We start from the raw sequence: 21,566 nt of genomic DNA, 5'->3' as shown, positions 1-21,566 counted from the left end.
GTGAATCCATGCGCTCCCAGGAGAGAGGAGGATCTGCTGGGAAGTGCATGTGGGTGGCTTGTACACAAAATCTATGGCTTTGGAGTAGATTTACATCACTAAATAATTTACAGATTTTGTAAGCCATCAGTATCTACTCCAGGGTTGCCTGCAGTGTAAGTATTCTGTTCTCAAGGCTGCCACTTTCATTTCTATTCATCAGTTCCTCTTCCAGGAATTTGCTCTACATCTGCATTTCCACAAGACCAGGCTGAGAGAGAAAGAGAGAGAGAGAGAGAGAGAGAGAGAGAGAGAGAGAGAGAGAAAGCTGATTGGCTGTTGCCACTGATGACTCATTGTCTTGTTGTTAGGCAGAGAAGAGATGCTGTGATCTGTTGATGCCTTTCAGCTTTCTCTCTAGGCTAAGTTCATTTCCTTTTTTCCAGGCTGTTTCTTTGACAGTTCTGCAGCAGTCAAAATAAGGAGGATGTGACTGTGATAATGAAGTGCTTTTTAATCCTCGTTTTCTTCTCCTTTTCTTTGTACTGCACCCTTCCCATGGCAGTACACCATGCAGAATTTTTTTTTGACAGGCAGAGTTAGACAGTGAGACAGAGAGAAAGGTCTTCCTTCCGTTGGGTCACCCCCAAATGGTTGCTACGGCCAGCGTGCTGCGCAGATCCGAAGCCAGGAGCCAGGTGCTTCCTCCTGGTCTCCCATGCAGGTGCAGGGCCCAAGGACTTGGGCCATCCTCCACTGCCTTCCTGGGCCACAGCAGAGAGCTGGACTGGAAGAGGAGCAACTGGGACAGAATCCAGCCCCCCAACCGGGACTAGAACATGGGGTGCTGGCGCTGCAGGTGGAGGATTAGCCAAGTGAGCCGCGGCGCTGACCAGAATTGCCCTACTCTTGGAGATGAGCAAGAAGAAGCTTTGTGAAAATTTTCATAGAAATCAGAAATATTTTATGAGTCAAGAGAAGTTGAAATATATGCATATGCGCATAAACCACAAATAATTAATTATACCAAAACTTTGGAAGATGTGTTGGTGAGCAGGATAAAGCAACTAACTTGATTTTATTTTGTTTGAACCTTGATCACTAAGACTAAAACTCTCTTCCTTACACGTCCTGTTCACATGCTGTTAAAGTTTGGGAAAGAAATGTGCAGATAAGTAGAATCCATAGCCATTTGCTTAGGGATGGTTCAGATAACATGTTTTATAGACTTGTATTTGATGACAGTGGACTGTTGCCTCAATGTATTGTTGATTGATCAAAGGCAGCTGTATAATATGATCACTAAAAAAATTAAAAACAAAACTATGTGTGTATGCATTTCTCTATCTTCCTATATAGCCATGAATAAGAAAAATCTGAAAGAATTCCCATCTGATTGTTTTTTAAAGATTTATTTTATGTATTTGAAAGGCAAACTGATGGGGGGGGGATGGTAAGAAAGAGAGAGAGGCCGGCGCGTGGCTCACTAGGCTAATCCTCCGCCTTGCAGCGCCGGCACACCAGGTTCTAGTCCTGGTCGGGGTGCCGGATTCTGTCCCGGTTGCCCCTCTTCCAGGCCAGCTCTCTGCTGTGGCCCAGGAAGGCAGTGGAGGATGGTCCAAGTGCTTGGGCCCTGCACCCACATGGGAGACCAGGAGAAGCATCTGGCTCCTGGCTTCGGATCAGCACAGTGCGCTGGCCATGGTGGCCATTGGAGGGTGAACCAACGGCAAAGGAAGACCTTTCTCTTTGTCTCTCTCTCTCACTGTCCACTCTGTCTGTCAAAAAAAAAAAAAAATAGAGAGAGAGAGAAGGAAAGATATCTTCCATCTACTGGTTCACTCCCCAAAAGGCATAAAGGACTGGGGCTGGGCCAGGCCAAAGCCAGGAGCTAGGAACTCCATCTGGGCCTTCCATATATGTGGCAGGGGTCCAGTCACTTGGGCCATCCTCTCCTGCTCTCCCAGGCACATTAGCAGAGAGCTGGATTAGAGGCAGAGCGGCCAGGACTCTACAGGTGCTCTGATGTGGGATGCCAGTGTCACAGGCAGTTGCTTAACCTACTGCACCACAATGTGAGCTCCCCCATCAAATTGTTAATAATGGTTAACTTAGAGGAGAACATTTTCGGGATGATGAGGAAGGCTGACATTTTACCTTACCTATTTCTGTATTGTTGAATTGTTTGCAATAGTTACTTTGAAATTTAAAGATGACTCATAAAGAAAGTCAATAAGTAATCAGCTGGGATCTAAAATATAGCTTAAAATGACAGTATAATTTTTTAAGCAATGATAAATTAACTGCTTTGATCTCACTGTGATGTGTTTATAAAAGCTTGCAGGAAAAATCGACAAATGTCTTGGCTGTAACAACAACTTTGATGGCAAACATCGTGTTTCCTGGAAATAATTTGGAAAAATAAGAGATAAATTCTGAAGATGATGGGTGCTACAGAATAAAAGATCTAGGATCTCACTGAAACCTTATTGTACATGTAAACTTGCATAAGAGGTGATTAAAAACAAAACAACAAAAGCTACATGCTTGACTGGATATTGTGTGCATTAGTTTAACATGTCAATTCTGTTTACCAGGTATTTTATTATGGACTGAATTTGATACCCCAAGTCCATATGTTGAAGCTTTATTCTCATGTGCCTGTGTGCGGGCATGGAAACTTTGGAGAAGCAAGGCTAAATGAGACCATAAGCAGGGCCCTAATCCAGCAGGGCCAGTGTCCTCACAGGAAGAGGAAGAGGCTTCAGCAGTTGGTGCCCATGGAGGACATGCCCCAGGGCACGCTGGGAAGCCGTCATCTGTTAAGTAGGAGAGGCCTCACCAGAAACCCACTCTGCATGCACCCTGATCTCGGACTTCCAGCTTTCAAAACAGAGAAAATAAATGCATGTTGTTACCCACCCAGGGTGTGATATTCTGTTATGATAGCCTGCACAAACCACACTACATGTAAGATGTGTGGGAGCCAGAGAAAGGGCTACAGAATCTAACAAGGCAACATCCGCCCCAGAGGAAGAAGCATAGGGGCAGGTGTTCAGAGCGGATTCCAGACTTAGATGGCATTGTATGACCCAGAGCAAGTGACTTAGGTCCTCTGAGCAGAATTCTCCCATGTAGAAGTTGAGGATGCTGACAATAGGTGGGGATATGGCAAGGGTTAATGCATACTGTGTATAAAGGATCTAGAACAGTGTCTGGTATTTGTTAAACGACCTCATGAGAGCTTACTCCACTGGAAACAAAGAAGGAGGTCAGAAATAGGAAGAATAACTTTAGATAACAAAGGTTTGCTGATTGTTTTATTGAACATCCAGATAAATGAATGCAGTCCCTTCATAAACCACACAGCAGCTTTCTTATTGCAAATCCAAATTACAGTGACATTCTTACCAAGCACCTGCTGTGTCAGACGTTACTAAGGGATACAATTTGATTCAGAGACAGACCTGGAATTTTCCTACAAAGGTACCTGAACAAGGAAGATGATGAACACAATAAAATTGGAAGCCAAAGGGAGAAAAACTTAGAAAGATTCAAAAGTAGTGCAACATGCTGCCTATTGTTGTTGAAGAAAGGCCATCAGCAGCAATGAGCAGGCCTGGGTCTGAGAGCCACCTGTTGTGGAAGGCTGAAGAATAATAATAGCTGTTCCCTGTCCAAGTCTGCACACTCTCAATTATTCCAGAAGTCTTTTTCTATCACACTATTAGTTTTCACCAACAAATTGTTGCTCATATTGTAATGTTGGCTTTATTGTGAACATCACAATATTTTCCTTTTGTCATATACTATATAACACATTCAGTAGATACTAATAAAAGAAAAATCCACTGATGCATCAGCTATGATTTTTTTCTAAGATTTTATTTGTTTATTTGAGTGGTAGAATTACAGAGAGAGAGAGAAACAGAAAGGTCTTCTACCCCCTGGTTCACTCCCCATATGGCTACACCAGCCAGAGTTGGGGCTATCTGAAGCCAGGAGCTAGGAGATCTCCACATGGGTGCAGAGGCCCACGCACTTGGGCCATCTTCTACTGCCTTCCCAGGCCATAGCAAAGAGCTGGATTAGAAGAGGAGCAGCTGGGACTAGAACCGCTTCCCATAAAGGATACTGGTGCCACAGGCAGAGGCTGGGCCCACTACACCACAGCACCGGCCCCTGAACTATGACTTTTTATAACTTAAATCATAGTCTCATCTTAGCAACCTAGTTTTTAAAAGATTTATTTACTTGAAAGGCAGAGTTACAGAGAGGGAGAGACAAAGTGAGAGAGGTCTTCCATTTGCTGGTTCACTCCCCAAATGAACACAAAGGACAGGGCTTTGAAATCAGGAGCCTAGAAATCCATCTGGGTCTCCCACGTGGGTGGGAGGGGCCCAAGCACTTGCAACATCTTCCACTGCTTTCCTAGGGGGCTGGATTGAAAGTAGAGCAGATGGTAATCAAACTGGAGCTCATTTGAGATGCAATGTAGGCGAAGTATTAACCCATTGTGCCAGCCCCTCATTTTCTTGAATTTTTGTCTCAATGCTGTTTGAAATAGTTGAAAGGAAAATGAACTTCATTGCATTTCAATTAATCCTTAAATAAGGTGGTATGCAAGGCATGGAGGTTGTAGGGCTTTTATGCCTTTTATAAGTTGCTAAGGATTAGGTGTTGTGGTGCAGCAGGTTAAGCTGCCACTTGCAAAGCTGGCATCCCATATCAGAGCACTGGTTCAAGTCCCCTGGAGCAGATATGCATATGGTTAGAACATCTGTGTTTTAGGAGCCGGTTATGTTTTCTTCTTTTAAAAAAAAGTGAAGTTTTTTTTTAAAGATTTATTTATTTGAAACTCAGAGTTAAACAGAGATAAGAAAGAGAGAGAGAGAGAGAGAGACTTCCATCCACTGGTCCACTCTTCAAATAGCCAAAGCCAGGAGCCAAGAGCATCTTCCGCATCTCCCATGTGGGTTTACTGGCCCAAGCATGTGCGCCATCTTCCACTGCTTTCCTAGGCACATTAGCAAGGAGTATGCTTGTAAGTGGAGCAGTTGGGCTCTGAACCAGCACCCACAGGGGATGCTGGCGTAACAGGTGGCAACTTTACCCGCAATGTTACAATGCCAACCTCTCCAGTTCTGTTTTCTAGGTGGAATAAGGGGGTTCCTTTAAGCTTATTTTCTTTTTTACTTATTTATTTTATTTTATTTATGTGAAACACAGAGAGACAGAAAACAGAGATCTCTTATCCATCAGTTCACTCCCCATAATGCCCCATAATGCCACCATGGCTGGGACAGGACCAGACTGAAACCAGGAGAGTGAAAGTCAATTCAGGTCTTCCACATGAATGGCAAGAATGCAACTGCTGGACTCACTCACTGCCTGCTGTCATTAGCAGCAGGAAGCTGGAAACGGGACCAGAGCTTCAACTTAAATGCAAGCACTTCATTTGATATGGGTTGTAGGTGTCCCAAGTAGTGTTTTAAACATGGCACCAAATGCCTGCTCCATCCACTGCTTTTTTTCTACTTACAAACATGTTTCATCAAGCAGACAGCTGAATGGAAATAGTAAGTTTTTATAGTCCTGAGAAATCTACTGATAGAAGGACTCAGTCAAGATAGCAACTTGTGTTGCAATTTATTCTTCTGAGCTCTTAGAACATAAACACTGTTGCTAACAACCAATAAAATGCACTGTAGCTACAAATACTTAATATGTTCAAGTTACATGCAATCAACCAAGTAAAAATTTATGCCTCAGTTGGATCAATTTCTAATCATTTTATTCTAGTCCATGGCCACCACACTGCAATTTCAGGGGCCAATATTCACATTTCATTCAATGTGTGACTCATTGTTCCTCATGTGAATGGTGCCTGTGAGTTGTGCAGTTTTTCCTGCTGCAGTTCACAAAAATTGCAAAATGGAAAATGTATATCAACAAATTGGAAGTCACTAACGTGTTTCTCCCATTTTTAGCTAAATCAGACTTTCAAAGGCCATAGTGTTTTGGAGAGATCTTATAGACATTTCGTTTGTTTTGATTCCTTTTCCTTTCTATCATTGTCTTCCTTGGGACAAAGTCTCCCTGCAATTTTGGTGAGACTGTTGATCACCAGTGTTTACGGTGGTGGGCATGAGGTGTAGGCTGGACCAATCATGATACCACACTGGTGCTTGATCATGATTGGAAAAGGAAGCATGCGATCCGAGAAGGGCCAATCCGAGATCCTCCTTGAGATCTGAAATGTGGCTATAGAACTATGACTATGTAAACCTGGGAATGTTGAAAGCCATTTTCCTCACTCTAGGGAAATCTTGCCACGTAAAATTAGATTGAGAAATTAAAGCCAAGTAGAGAAATGGAGAAAAATATTCCTGAGAACATCCGCTCAAGCATCTCCATATATCCCAGATTTGCCAGTTATGTGTGCAAATAACTTCGTTTTTTGCTAAATGAAATTTTTTGCTAGTGCAAAATGAGTTAATGTCACTTGAATTCAAAGGAGCCCTAATTACCACAGAGTCTATAATTGCAAGTTTGTAATTCCTCTCAGGAAGTGACTTTGAGCATGGTGAATTTAATGCCATATAGTTCCACATCCTCTCTCAAAAACAGAAGTGGCAAAGCTTTCCTTATTTTAACACTGGATCTCTGGTGTTAGTAACTCACTTGACTTCTGTGTTAAGGCTATATCTCTAGGCAAAACTCAAAGCTACCATCAATAAGAGGACACATCAAAAGTTTGTGGGAAATGCATATTATGAAAAAACTATACATGGATTCTAAATTTTTTTCACCAAAATAAACTCTTTTAATCCCATTTTCCATGTACTTTTAAAAATACATGCATATATACCAGATGAATCAAATGGGATTTAAAAATCTCTTCTCCAATATAAAACCTTTCAGAGCCTAATCATGGAGAATATGGTGATGGCTCCTTGTTTCATTAACACCAGGGAGTGGCAAATCTTCTACTTTGCCATATTGAGTAAGTGAAATTCATCAAACCTTTTGCCATAAATTCCCTTTCGCATTAAGTGTATGACTAAATAATAAAGTCAAGATGTGAGCAGTTCTTTTTTTTTTTTTTTTAAGATTTATTTATTTATTTGAAAGTCAGAGTTACACAGACAGGTCCTACATCCGATGGTTCACTCCCCAATTGGCTGCAACAGCCGGAGCTGCACCAATCTGAAGCCAGGAGCTTCTTCCGGATCTCCCACGCGGATGCAGGGGTCCAAGCACTTGGGCCATCTTGTACTGCTTTCCCAGGCCATAGCAGAGAGCTGAATGGGAAGTAGAGCAGCTGGGTCTCAAACTGGCGCCCATATGGAATGCCGGTGCTTCAGGCCAGGGCGTTAACCCGCTGCGCCACAGTGCGCCCCCCTCCCTCCACCATATGGGCTTCAGGGACCCAGTCACTTGAGCCACTGCTTGCTTCCATTATTATTTTTTAAACAACAAAATCAAGAGTGCAAGGAAGCAAATCAGAAGACTTTGAATAAAGAAGTTTGAGTTCTGAATGTGTCTGCTTCTCTGCCTTCCCAGCAAAGCAGCCTGCAAAACACTTCTGCACACTTCTTCAATTTGACCGTTTCAACAACCCTAAGAGGTCTATGCAGAAAACTATCCTTTCGCTCTGTGGGGAAGTGAATTTTAATGGATGAGTTTTAATAGCTCTTCAAGCTAATTGAAAAGATTGGCCAGCATCACAACTCCAACAAGGAGAGAAGTAGAACAAACATATGGAAGAATAAAATCCGTGCAAACAGGTCATTGGGCCTCGTGAGCATGAAGTGAGGCTGAAGGTGCTCACTCGGGACAGAAGCTCGCTCCTCTCGGGAACCACAGTCGAAACCCACTCCCCTGCTACTCCACGGTGCTTCTCTTCTTTGCTTTGCTGTTTTAGCTAATTACCAGAAGGACAAAAAGAGGTCCTAGAAAGAAGCAGAAAGACATTTCTCTTATTCCATCAGCCCTCTTCATGCTCAGGATGCCAGGTTACTGTTTTTATTGTTTGGTTTAGAAACGGTTTTACTAAATACAGTAGGTAGCATTTATTGAGTGCCTATTTGTGCCAAAGGTTATTGTAGCTCCAATTCTTTCACTCATCTTGCACTGTACGTATCCTTCTACTTTTATTATAGGAGAGAAAGACTGGATGAATTGTCTGGTTATGGGGTAGAGAATGAAGCTCATGGGTAGAAAGAAATTCCTTTTTTGCTTGTGGCAAGAGAGAAACTCTGGCTCCCCATTTGAAATAGGGATAGTCCTCATATTCTCTCTCTCTCTCTCTCTCTCTCTCTCTCTCTCTCTCTCTTTCTCTCTTCCTCCCTCCCTCCCTCCCTCCCCTGCTTTCTCTCTCTCTCCCTCTCTTTCTCTCTCTTTCCTTCTTCCTTCTCTCTCTCTCTATTCCTTAGCAGGCATTTGTGTTTAGTTTTTGGTGTACTTGGAACTGCAGTGGAATGAGACAAGTATGTAATTACCCAGAGGTTTGGCTCAGAGTACAACTGTCATTGGAACTGATGCTTCGTGTTCCTAGGTCTTCAGGGTCTCTAGGCGTCCCAGGCAGCGCTTGGTTATGCTGAAGGTCTTTGCCTTCTATGATTCAGGAGAGGGAATCCGAGGTGGGTGCTCCTGCTTCCTTCTGCGCTGGCGCTACCCCCACCCCACCCCGCCCCACCCCACGCCCTCTGCCTGATCCTGAGCTGCTCTTGTATTTCCGTGCTCATAGCTCCCTCTTCCTCACAACCTAAGGCACCACTCTTCCAATACTCTGGGTGCTATGGACTTTCCTAAAGGACAGGGGCAAGGGAGGTGAATTATAACTCAGGATAGGAAATAACAACCAATTCAGAGCAGACACCATTGGTCTTAAAACACTCTTCCTCCTCTGCTGAGAGGACCTCTTTCGGGCTACCCCCTTCCTGTCCCCGTCAGCTGCTAGTTTGGTGAGAAGAATTCTGAGTTAACCTAAACTTAATTACAAGGGCAGAAGGATGGAGGGGAGGAGAGATGAGGAGGGTAAGTGAGCTGGCTAAAAAAAGACAGATCCTTTCACATTCCTGAATGTATGTTAAAACTTTATCTCAGATCCCATCAGGGCCCCTGGGTGCTATGGCTTCCTCCTTATGACCCTCACCAATCCACAGAGGCACAACTTATCCTTAAGAACTGCCTTCCCATGCCCAGCCTCCTGCCCTCTTATCTATAGCCAGTGTAGAGCCAATGTAAACCACTTACGCTTTCCTTCCTCAGAGTTTCAATAGAAAGGTGTTCTTCGCTCTAAGTTCAGCAGGTGTTTTCTCATCTGCTGTTTAGATCTGCTGCTAAGACTATACTTTCAGGGATCATTTCTATAGTTCGCTACTAGATCTGCTGCTGGCAGTGGTGGGAACTTGTCCCAGACTTGGTCCCTTTCTGACCAAGATCTGTAATGTCTCAATAAACTCTTTTATTTCAGAGCTCCTCGATTTCAAGAGTTTTGGTTATCATCATCCATGCAGCAGGTTTCTGTTGCAAACCTTTTGTCCCAGTGATTTCCCTCCAAGCACCAGAGGCCAACCTAGAAATCGCTAACAAAAGGAATTGAGCCCTGCTTTCATTCAATATCTTCCATCTCTGCTAACCTAGTACTTCCTTTCATTGTCCATATACGCATTTAGGCATCTTTCTAAAAGAAAGAGACATTTCCCCCTTGAGACAGTTCCAGTTTCTCCGCCATAGGGTTTTGCTTGCCATCAGCTTTTTTCTTTTCTTAAGTGCTTCTGGTTGTTCCTGCCATGTTCACATTCTCTCTTAAGCAAAAGACCAGAAATCTCATTATCCATAAAAACTAGCACTCCGCTCTCGGTGAATGATCAGGGGGAAATATATCGAGCTGCATTTTTCTAGAAAGTAGGGAATGTGTCCCTCCTAGCACATTTTCATGAACTCTTGTTAGTATTCTGGTGGCAGGAAGGCACTCATGTTGGTGGCTGAGAGAGAGAAGGTGTACTTGGGGAGGTAAGGTGAGCCCTTCCACCTTGCAATAACTATGAGCCAAATAGTCTCAATTGTCACTCCCCGATAGGCATTTATTCAATAATCACTAAGCATGTACTTATGAAAACAGAAACCATTACAGGCACCTAATGTTGACCTAATGGTCAACAAGACAAGAGTTTTTGATGGCTGAAAGGACAGAGTTCTGGTCTAAGGTCTATGGGAAGATGAACAAAGGAAGCGACTTGCTCTGGCTGAAGAATTCAGTTAGTCCAAATTTGTCTTGTCAAATGCCATTCTCCTCTTTATCCCACTGGTTTACCCCAGGTGGTTCAGCCAATACTGGGTTTTGAGGAATGTGCTGGCTACACTTGGAACTCACATGTGTTAGTTCCCTGGTACACGGAGTCATTGAAGAATAGATGAAGAATAGTGCTCCCTGTAGTTGAGTAGCATCATGGTCCCAGGATTTCATCCCAGGATCATTGGCTTACATTATCTATTTTTCATTGAAAATTGGAGTCAATAACCAAGTGTTGTGGAAGAAGTCATGTTGGTCTTGTATGTAGATTCCAATACTGATACTCCTGAAGACAAATGGATTTTATCATTCCCAAGTTATTCATTAATTGGATAACAATAGTTATCCACTAACTACATAATGTCAATTTTGTCATCAATAAATGAAGAGACGGAGTGAGTTTATAGGTAGGTATATGTTTGAATCATTATAGTTTTTAGAAATACTACATTTAGGAGCCAGCACTATGGCACAGCAGGTTAACACCATGGCCTGAAGCGTCAGCATCCCATATGGGCACCGGTTCTAGTCCCAGCTGCTCCTCTTCTGATCCAGCTCTCTGCTATGGCCTGGGAAAGCAGTAGAAGTATGGCCTGGGAAAGCAGCCCAAGTGCGTGGGCCCCTGCACCTGCGTGGGAGACCCAGAAGAAGCTCCTGGCTCCTGGCTTCAGATTGGTGCAGCTCTGGCCATTGTGGCCAATTGGGGAGTGAACCACCTCTCTTTTTCTCTCTTTCTGTCTCTTCTCTCTCTGTGTAACTCTGACTTTCAAATACATAAATAAATCTTAAAAAAAAGAAATACTACATTTAACTACTCTTCGTGTCTAAGTATGGAATAAGCCAGTATAATTTATCTGTTGATTTGTTAATATAATCATTTTTGCATTCCTAATTACTGTAGATAAAGTCATTAATTTTATGCTCAAATAGAGTTTGGTTCAGATTTTGGTTTCTCCATTTATGATATAAATGACCTCGAATAGTTAACTTTTTGACCTTTTTGTGGCCTTGTTTCCTGATTTCTAAGTGAAAATATTACCTTTATCATAAGGCAACTGATAGATTCTACAGAGAACCAGTAGGATGTGTATTTGCCTGTGCTTCTGTGTGTATGTGTGTGTGTGTGTGTGTGTGTAGAGACACACAGAGAGAAAGGAAGAGAGAGAGAAGGAGGGAGAGAGGCAGAAACAGAAATACACACACATATACCTAAAAAAAGGTAGGGGAGAGAGAGATTTATTTTAGGGAATTGGCTGGCATGAACATGGAAGCTGGGAAAGTCTGAAATCTGAAGGATAGTCTAGCAGGCTGGGGAGCCATGAAAAAACTGATGTTGCAGCTTGAGTCTGAGTCTGCTGGCCGAATTCCCTCTGCCTTGGGGAATTCGTCTTTTTCCTAAGGTTTTCAACTGTAGATGAAGCTCGGCCTCACGTCATGGAGGGCAATCTGCTTCACTCAAAGCATACCTATTTAAATGTTCGTCTCCTCTCAAAAATAGTTCTACAGCAAAACTCAGATACGTTTGACCAAATATCTGGGCACTATAGTTAGCCAAATTGACACATACCACTGACCATGAGGAAAGCAGTACCGATGATCAAAGTGGCAAGTTTATCAGGGTCTAACACAGGAAATAAATAATAGAAATGAGTGTGATTACTGGTGTTATTTTTGTTGCTATGATTTTCTATGGACTATGTATACTTGTTGTTCACTCTCAGGCTAGGTTCTGAAGTCATAACAATTCACATGATACAATCTGTTCTAGATGAATTTACAGACTAAACACAGATCCCGATAAGCTAACTGACCATTACAATAGGGCCCCGATAATTGTGAGGGGGAAAGAATTGTTATGAGAAACATGGGTCCTAAGAGAATACTTACGAGTGTTTCCAAATCAGAATGGGTTGAGCAGCAGCGAGGCCAAACTTTCTAAGATCTGATAGGTGAAAAAACCCTAGTCAGGGACGTGGATGTGGGAAGAGAGAGAAGTAGATGCAAGTTGAAGGAACAATACGCGTAGCAAGAAGTGACAAAGAGCATGGCTTATTCCAGGAACTGTAAGAACTCCATCATTTGTTGGGGTATAGGATAAAAAAGACAAAAAGTTGAGAGATGAACAGGGTTAAGCTACTAACCGGCTCTTAGCCAGCTAACCAATGTGGACTTTGCTCTGAGGGCAGTGATGATTTAAAATACGACATAGATGTTGGAATTGAGAGAAATTAGGGAGCAGTAAGTAGGTAGGATGGATAGGTAAGGCCTGACGATTAAGTGTGTAACATAGAGAGAGGGTAGAAAACTGAAATTTAGCAGTGAGCTGGGCTATGTTTAGAAGGTCCTATAATAAAGGATCTTTTATTATAAAGGATATAGTATAATATATAATAAAGGATACTTTAAAGAATATTGGAGAATCTTAAGCTAGTCATTATTTTGTTTTTTTTTTATTAGTCATTTTCCTCATCTATGAAATGCAGATATTTGGACTCAATGCTGTTTGAAAGGCTTTGTCTGACTCTAAAATTCTACAACCCTGTGACTTCTTTTTATCTTTGTACTACTGAGTCAATAAACTGAAAAGCAACAAATGGCATCAACATATTGGTATTTAGCTATGATTTTCAATTATCACAGGATATCATAATGAGAAAGATCAGATTAGATAACATGCAGTAATATCTTTCATAAGGTTCTGTTTGAACTGTCAAAAAATAGAACTGGTTGACACTGCAGATTTCAAAAAGTTAGATGAATTGTTCTAACTAGAATCACACTTAATAAGCAAATTTCTGTGACTAGTGAGACAGGGAGAAGTTGATAGGTAAAAAGAAATGCATATGAAAAAGAAACAGACTCGTTGCTTTTCTATTGTGTGTTTACAAAAAATTATTCATTCCTCAGGTTTTGAGTACTTGATTTCTTGATGACACCTTGTGTGTGCTCTGCAGCTTAAAGTTATTTCCAGGGCTTGCACTGTGACATAGCGGGTAAAGCCACTGCCTGTAGTGCAAGCATCCCATATGGATGCTGGTTCAAGTTGGCTGTTGCACTTGCAATCCAGCTCTCTGCTATGGCCTGGGAAAGCAGTACAAGATGGCCCAAGTCCTTGGGCCCCTGCACCCATGTGGGAGACCTGGAAGAAGCTCCTGGCTCCTGACTTCGGATCTGCGCAGCTTCAGCCATTGCTGCCAATTGGGGAGTGAACCAGCAGATGGAAGACCTCTCTCTCTGTCTCTCTATCTGCCTCTCCTCTCTGTGTAACTCTGACTTTCAAATAAATACATAAATCTCTCAAAAAAAAATACCATTGCGGCCATTTGGGGAGTGAACCAGCGGGTGGAAGATTCTCTCTCTCTCTGCCTCTCCTTTTCTTTCTATGTAACTCTTCCAAATAAATAAATTTAAAAAAAAAAAAAAAGTTTATTTGGTGAACTAAAAAAGGCCATGCAGAATGCAAGCAAGAAGATGAAATCAAATGAGGATCTTAATTGAAAACCAGTCCCAATAGTTATCACATCCCTCCTCAAACTGAGCTTGAACCATTCTTTGGAAGTCATTTGAACAAGAACTTACTAGAGAAGATTTTCAGAGACAGTCTGGTACAGCCAGTTAGAACTTGGTTGATGGGTTAAGACAGATCTTTTTATTTTGAAAATTTTAAAAGCTAAATACAAGAGTGTGAATCAACCCTTTGATCTTTGGCAGAGTGCTGAGAGCAAATATCTGGCTTCTTAAATACCGTACCTGGAGCTAGTTATCCTTATTGAGTTGAGTCCACAGACAAGCATTAGAAAACATTTATTAAAATGCAGGATGCATGAGAATTTAGATGACACTCAAGGGTTATGTCTATCTTTCTAGATAGTGTCTTAAAAACAATCAGGCAGTCCCTGTCAAAGCCTCACTGTGACATCTGCCATGAAATCACGAGGCTCTGTTGTAAGGGCCATAGGATCTGCCTAAGAGCTGGATGAATCAGATACATTTCCAGATCCCACAATAATGATCACAAGGAATGTTTTCTCTTCATCTCTTCATTGAATTAATAACTGAACACAGACACACATTCTCCCTTGATTTGAATCTCACCTTGAGAATTACCTCTTTCTGAAAGGTGTTCCCAAATAATCCCTTCTGCTGTACAGCTACAGTCTAATTTAATGCTTTTCAGTATGTTCGATTTACAGATTAAATTTTTTCCAACAAATGCTAGCACAATGTCAGTTTACTTAAAAATCCTTACTTAAAGTAATTTTAGGTATCTTTCTTTTTTAGAGATTTATTTATTTATTTGAAAGTCAGAGTTACACAGAGAGAGAAGGAGAGGCAGAGAGAGAGAGAGAGAGAGAGAGAGGAGTCTTCCATTTGCTGGTTCACTCCCCAATTGGCAGCAATGGCTGAAGCTGCGCAGATCCGAAGTCAGGAGCCAGGAGCTTTCTCTGGGCCTCCCACACGGGTGCAGGGGCCCAAGGACCTGGGCCATCTTGTACTGCTTTCCCAGGCCATAGCAGAGAGCTGGATTGCAAGTGGAGCAGCTGGAACTCGAACTGGCACCCATAAGGGATGCTTGCACTGCAGGCAGTGGCTTTACCCGCTACGCCAGAGCGCCGGCCCCTTAGGTATCTTTCTTAAAAAAAATTTATTTATTTATTTGAGAGGCAGAGTCACAGGCAGAGAGAGAGAGAGAGAAACAGAAAGGTCTTCATCAGCTGGTTCATTCCCCAAATAGCCACAATGGCTGGAGCAGAGTCAATCTGAACCCAGGGGCCAGGAGCTTTTTCAGAGTCTCCCACATGGGTTCAGGGGCCCACGCACTTGGGCCATTTTCCACTGCTTTCCCAGGCCATTAGCAGAGAGGTAGATCTGAATAAGACCAGCTGGGACATGAACCAGAGCACAGGTGTATGTTTAGCATACTACACCACAGCACCGGCCCCAATTTTGGGTACCTTAAGAGTCCAAGGCAGTAAGTGAATTCAAATAACCCTAGGATTAGTGAATCTGGTTAGACGTGCCTTGAATGAGAGTACTTTACATGCTAAAGTCACAATCAAACTATTTTGCCTATTTTATCACAATCCTTTGAGGACAAGGGCAGTGCTTATTTTTCTTCTAAGATTTATGTATTTATTTGAAAGTCAGAGTTACAGAGAGAGGGAGAGAGACAGAGACAGAGATATCACCTATCTGCTGGTTCATTCCTCAAATGGCCACAATGGCTGGGGCTGGGCCGGGGCAAAATCAATTGCCTGGAAATCCATTTGGATCTCCCAAGTGGGTGGCAGGGATCCAAGCAGACTTGAACCACCTTCTGCTGCTTTTCCAGGTACTTTAGCTGGGAGTTGGATGGGAAGTGGGGCGCTGGGATATAAACCAGCACCCATATGGGATGCCAGTGTCTCAAGCAGCAACTTCAGCCACTGTATCACAACACCAGCCTCAATGCTGATTTCTTCAAAATGTGCTTCAAGTATTCACAGGGATTTGAATTTCCTCTTGGTGCCCAAATTAAGAGGAATGAGCCAAGGTGAGACATCCTTCCAGGTGTACTCGTACAAGTGTTCCCAGCAGAGGGAACAAATAAGAGTTGAAGATGCTGGGGCTGGCGTGTAGTGCACTGCTTGTGATGCCGGCATCCCATATTGGAGTGCTGATTCCAGCCCTGGCTACTCTGCTTCTGATCCAGCTTCTAGCTGATGCACCTGGAAAAGCAGCAGAAGATGGCTTAAGTGCTTGGGCCTGTGCCACCCACGGGAGAGACCAGAATGGAACCCCTGGCTCCTGGCTTCCACCTGGCCCTGCCCTGGCTGTTCTAGTCATTTGGGGGAGTAAACCAGCAGAATGAAGATTGATATCCCTCTCTCTCTCTCTCTCTCTCTCTCTCTCTCTCTCTCTGCCTTTCAAATAAAAATCTTAAAACACAGAATTGAAGATGCTTCCTGAGTTGACAAGCAGCAGCAAAGACCAGAATTAGGAATCATCAATCAGAGAAAATAGAGAGGGAAGTTGGAGAAACGGAGCCGGCGCCGTGGCTCACTTGGTTAATCCTCCGCCTGTGGTGCCAGCATCCCATATGGGCATCGGGTTCTAGTCTCGCTTGCTCCTCTTCCAGTCCAGCTCTCTGCTCTGGCCCCGGGAAGGCAGTGGAGGATGGCCTGAGTGCTTGGGCCCCTGCACCCGCATGGGAAACCAGGAGGAGGCACCTGGCTTCTGGCTTCGGATCGGCGCAGCTCCGGCCATTGCAGCCATTTGGGGAGTGAACCAATGGAAGGAAGATCTCTCTCTCTCTCTCTCTCTCTCTCTCTTTCTCTCTCTCTCTGCCTTTCTTCTCTCTGTGTAACTCTGACTTTCAAATAAATAAAATCTTTAAAAAAAAAAAAAGAAAGAAAGTTGGAGAAATCATGGTAAGTGAGCAAATCAAATCCAAACAGCAGTAACAGAAATAAACGCATACATGAGAGAGAGAGAGAGAGAAGATATCAAAAGTGTAGCTGGTGGGAGCATGTGGAGCCAGGGTAGAGCCTGGAGCACCAGCTGTCTGCTGTGACAGCCCTGCCCCCACACTACATCAGCCTCTTGGTCCTCTGGCTCCTAAGCACCCCAGGCTGGACTGTGCATGAACCTCATGACCCAGAAACAGGGTTAAGTTGCTTGCAGACCCACTTTTGAGGCCTTCAAAGGGTGAGGTCGCCTTCTTCCAAGCAGAAGAAGGAGGTTTAGAGACCTCCTAGCTTTAGAAGTTCAGACATGAAGCAGCCCAAGAAGTCCAAGTGTGTCTGTTTCACTTCTGTTTTGCTTAGAACCCCTGTTCACTGTGGAACGCACCTCTCTGGCACTACGGCTTGGATTCTGCTTGGTGTCTATTTTGTCCACGTCCTTGGGGAGGAAACAGCTTTCAGTGCTCCCTAGGGGCTTGCAGGTGAGACCCACCTTCCCCTTCCTTCCGACCTTTTCTGGATTAACTCAGAGTGGACATGACTGCACCAGTTCCACAAGGGAATCGCAGCAGAACGGTGGACGACAGCAGCTTTTGTGACCTGTGCCAACAGTCCTCTTATTTACCTGGGACCAATGACACGGGCAGCTCAGGCCGCCAAGACCATATGGGAATGATGCTGCAACATATCTGCAGAATCCTTTAAAATGTGTTAGGACCTTACATGAAGCTCCATGATGGACCAGACAAGGAAGGCTCCCCTGGTCTCCTTCCCATTTACTAAGTTTTAACCAAAAAACTCAAAAACACCCAACTTACCTGCTTTCATTTTACAGCAAAGCTCAGGCAGAAATAATACATTATATTAATTAAATGTGATGACCTGCCATTAATAGCTCAGGAAAATGCACAAACCACCTTTTTATCCAATCCTTTTTATATCCTAGGGAACTAATGCCTGAAAAGCCAGAGCCATCTCACTTACACACCAGATTCTCTTTGCTCAGCTGCTGTACCTGGGGTGCTTGCGTAAGAATTAAGCAGGATCCCCAGAATCACAGAATTCCAACCTAAAGTCTCAGGCGTATCACTTTTCCAAAAGTTCATAACATCAACTTCGCACGGCAACAGACCCATGAAATTAGGCAACACAACAAGGTTGATGCTAAGTATCAGTTTTCTTAGACCAAAGGGTGTCAAAACATCCTCCACGGAAATTGAGGGCTTACTTGGCAAGGATGGGATAGCGGCTACAAGCACAAGTTAGCATTGTGGGGTCCTCATTGTACTAACACAGCTCAGTTATTTTTCTCATTAAACTTTGTTTTAATGGGTCTCAAAATTCTGTGACAGATTTTTGGTTAAGTTGTTTCCATTAAAAAGTACTGATTTTAAAAACTAATAACTTAAAGCTGCCACTGCCACATACAAAAAATGGCCCACAAAACATTCTCCTTTTTTTTTTTTTAAGATTTATTTTATGCATTTGAATGGCAGAATTAGAGAGAGGTAGAGATAGAGAGAGGTCATCCATCCACTGGTTCACTCCTCAGATGGCCACAATGGCCAGAGCTGCGCCAATCTGAAGCCAGGAGCCAGGAGCTTCCTCCAAGTCTCCCACGTGGGTGCAGGGGCTCAAGGATTTGGGTCATCTTCTACTGCTTTCCTAGGCCATAGCAGAGAGCTGAATCTGAAGAGGAGCAGCTGGGATTAGAACCGGCGCCCATATGGGATGCTGGCACTTCAGGCCACGGCTTTAACCTGATGTGCCACAGCGCCACCCCAAAACATTCTCTTTTCCTTTGGAAAGTTTTACGATGCATTGTTATCATTAACCAGTTTTTTACTATTAAACTTAAATGGCCAATTGAGACAAACAGGAACTAAGACGCTCATACCCCACGTCAGAAGACCTGGGCTCAAATCCCTGCTCCAGCTTGTGACTCCAGCTTCCTGCTAACGCAGACCCTGGGAGGCAGCAGTGATGGTTCGTAATTGGGTCCCTGCCACCCATATGGGAGACTTAGATTGAATTCCTGGATTCCTGGCCCAGTCCCCCAGCTGTTGCAGCCATTTGGGAAGTGAACCAGTAGATGGAAGGTCTCTGTCTCTTTCTCTATCTGCCTCTTAAAACAACAACAAAAAAACAAATAAAAAAGATACTGGAAGAAGCATCCACATTCAAATAAATGAATCTTGATTCATTTCTCACACTATTTGCAAAAATTAACTCAAAATGAATCACAGGGAGTAGGCATTTGGCACAGCAGTTAAGACGCCATTTGGGAAATCCATATCCCATAACAGAGTGCCTGGGTTTGAGCCCCAGCTCTGCCGTTGATTCTGTCTTCCTGCTAATGCACACACTGGAGGCAGCAGGGGTGGCTCAAGTAGTTGGGTTCCTGCCACCCACATGGGAAACTCAGGTTGAGTTCCAGGCTTTTGGCTTCTGCCCCGCCCAGTTTCAGCTGCTGTGGGCATTCCAGAGTATGGAAGACCTCTGTCTGTCTGTCTGTCTGTCTCTCTGACTTTCAAATAAAATGAAAATAAATGCAAATTTTAAAATCCATAAACATGTACATGTTAATTCTAGTTTGTGACCATGAGTTAGGCAAACAGTTCTTAGATATGATACCTACAGTATAAATCATAAAAGGAGAAAGAATTGATAAATTGAACTTCATCAAAATGCATAACTTTTGTTCTGCGAAAAACACTACTAAAACATCAAAATACAAGCTGCTGACGGGGAGAAAAATATTTGTAAATCACTTATCTGGCAACAAACTGGCATGCACAATACATGAAGAACTATCAAAACTCAACAATAAGAAAGTGAACAACTGAGTCTTTTTTTTTTTTTTAAAGGAGGTGAGGTTTGAGCAGAGACTTGCTTCACTTTGCCAAAGAAGTTATCTCGGTAGCTAACAAGCATGTGACAGGGGCGTGACATCCTTAGTCAATAGGGAAATGCAAATTTAAGTGGTGGTAACACTGCCCCCATCAAAGTAGTTAAAAAAGAAAAAAGACTCTGACATTATTAAGCAGTGTTGAAGGAGGGGCAGTTAGAGCTCTCTGGTTCTGCTGGTGGGAACGCACAACAGTACGGGCACTTTGGGGAACCTAGGGGTGAACTGAATGTGGGTGGGGCACCACAACACCTGCCCGTCACTGCTGAACCTATGGAACACGGCTCTGGCCAGGTTCTGGTAAGTAAGCCATTCCAACCATAAAATGTCATTGTTTGGCATTTCATACAATGCTTGTTTTTTTCTCAATGTTGACTAAGAAACACAAGAAAGAGGAGGAAAAACAAGATGATTGCCACTAATGCCAGAGAGAACCAAGCCCAAAGCTACACACCAAAGCCCTGTGCATTTGAAGGAGAGCCTACTGTACCTGTCTATGAGAATGCCCACAGCTGCCAGGGCCAGACCCCACACCCCATACCGCATGTTGCCCGCTGGGCATGAAGAATGCTTTTCCAGGTTGAGGTTCCTGAGTGCAAGCCTCCAACAGAAGAAAAAGGGAGAGCAAAAGGGAGAAGAAGAGGTGCAGAAGGAAGAAGAACGGCCCTATATTTCTACCAATGCCTCATTCAGCTTAGGGATACCCACCTGGCAGTCCTGAGGCTCTCTCCATAGGGAGCTAGGTCCTGATGAGCAGACTTTTAAGCCATCTAATGTCTCCTGGGAACTTGGGCCTCCTCCCCATGTGCGTCTCCTTTACCAATTCAGCTGAAAACTGGACCTGCTGCCTTCTGCCAGGTGTTATTTCTACCTCCAGGAGATTTAAATCTTGCTGTCTCATGATGGGCTATGAATCTTAGGCATCCTGTCCTGCCACCTACTGTGGTAGATTTCCTGACAGTGATATGCAAAAAAGAACCTTGAGCAAGAGCAACTTTTATTCAGTAACATTTAAAAATCAACTTCATGGGGCCAGCGCCATGGCGCACTAGGTTAATCCTCCGCCTGCGGTGCCGGCATCCAATATGGGCACCGGTTCTAGTCCCGGCTGCATCTCTTCCAGTCTAGCTCTCTGCTGTGGCCTGGGAAGGCAGTGGAGGATGGCTCAAGTCCTTGGGCCCCTGCACCCATATGGGAGACCAGGAAGAAGCTCCTGGCTCCTGACTTCGGATAGGCGCAGCTCTGGCCATTGTGGCCATTTGGGGAGTGAACCAACAGAAGGAAGACCTTTCTCTTTGTCTCTCCCTGTCACTGTCTATAACTCTACCTCTCAAATAAATTAAAAAAAATCTTTAAAAAATCAACTTCATTAGGTATAAATAGTATACAAGAAAATGCGCTTATTGAAAATATGCATGTGATGGGTTTTCATCAGTGTTTGTCCCTGTATGGGAGAATTCTGAGTCCCCAGCAGTTGAGGTGTACAGCATTTCTGCCATTCCAGAAACAGCTTTGCAGGCTGTTGCAGCCAGTCTCTGCCCTAGGAAACCACTGCTCTGCTCCATGTTCCTCTGGGTTTGTTGTCTTTCCTAGAATTTCATATAAATAAATTATACAGTATCAATGCCTTTGTTTTCAACTGCTTTCACTCTACCTAATTTTTGAAATGCATTTATTTTAGCAAAAGCATACAAATTCATTCCTTTTTACTGAATAGTATCCAGATGATTTTAAAATATGATAACTCGTTGCTTCTAGATTAAGAGCTAAGATAGAGGTAACAAACTTAAGTGCCTAGAAAAGCCAGACAAGTAATGGAAATGAGAGAAAGAGGCTGTATAAGAACAATTTTTAAATAAAGATTTATTTATTTACTTGAAAAGAAGTTACAGAGAGAGAAAGAGAGAGAGAGAGTGCCCTCTCATGTGCTAGC

The 21,566-nt window shown here is 43.4% G+C and overlaps 1 long non-coding RNA gene and 1 pseudogene across 1 annotated transcript; one reads left to right on the top strand and one right to left on the bottom strand.

Moving 5' to 3' along the window:
* Positions 1-7,117: 7,117 nt before the first annotated feature.
* LOC149128703 (uncharacterized) lies at positions 7,118-20,479 on the bottom strand. Its single transcript, XR_016213493.1, has 3 exons — positions 20,342-20,479; positions 7,814-7,934; positions 7,118-7,283 (listed from the first exon to the last, which is right to left on the bottom strand). It is a non-coding gene; the product is annotated as an uncharacterized LOC149128703 (long non-coding RNA).
* LOC127484935 (small nucleolar RNA U3) lies at positions 9,329-9,411 on the top strand (annotated as a pseudogene).
* Positions 20,480-21,566: the final 1,087 nt, after the last annotated feature.

Source organism: Oryctolagus cuniculus, chromosome 1 (genome assembly GCF_051225735.1).
Source record: "Oryctolagus cuniculus isolate XC-2025 breed Fujian yellow rabbit chromosome 1, ASM5122573v1, whole genome shotgun sequence".
NCBI lineage: Eukaryota > Metazoa > Chordata > Mammalia > Lagomorpha > Leporidae > Oryctolagus > Oryctolagus cuniculus.
Note: the sequence above shows the minus strand (reverse complement) of the source record. Positions and strands in the feature narration are given on the sequence as shown.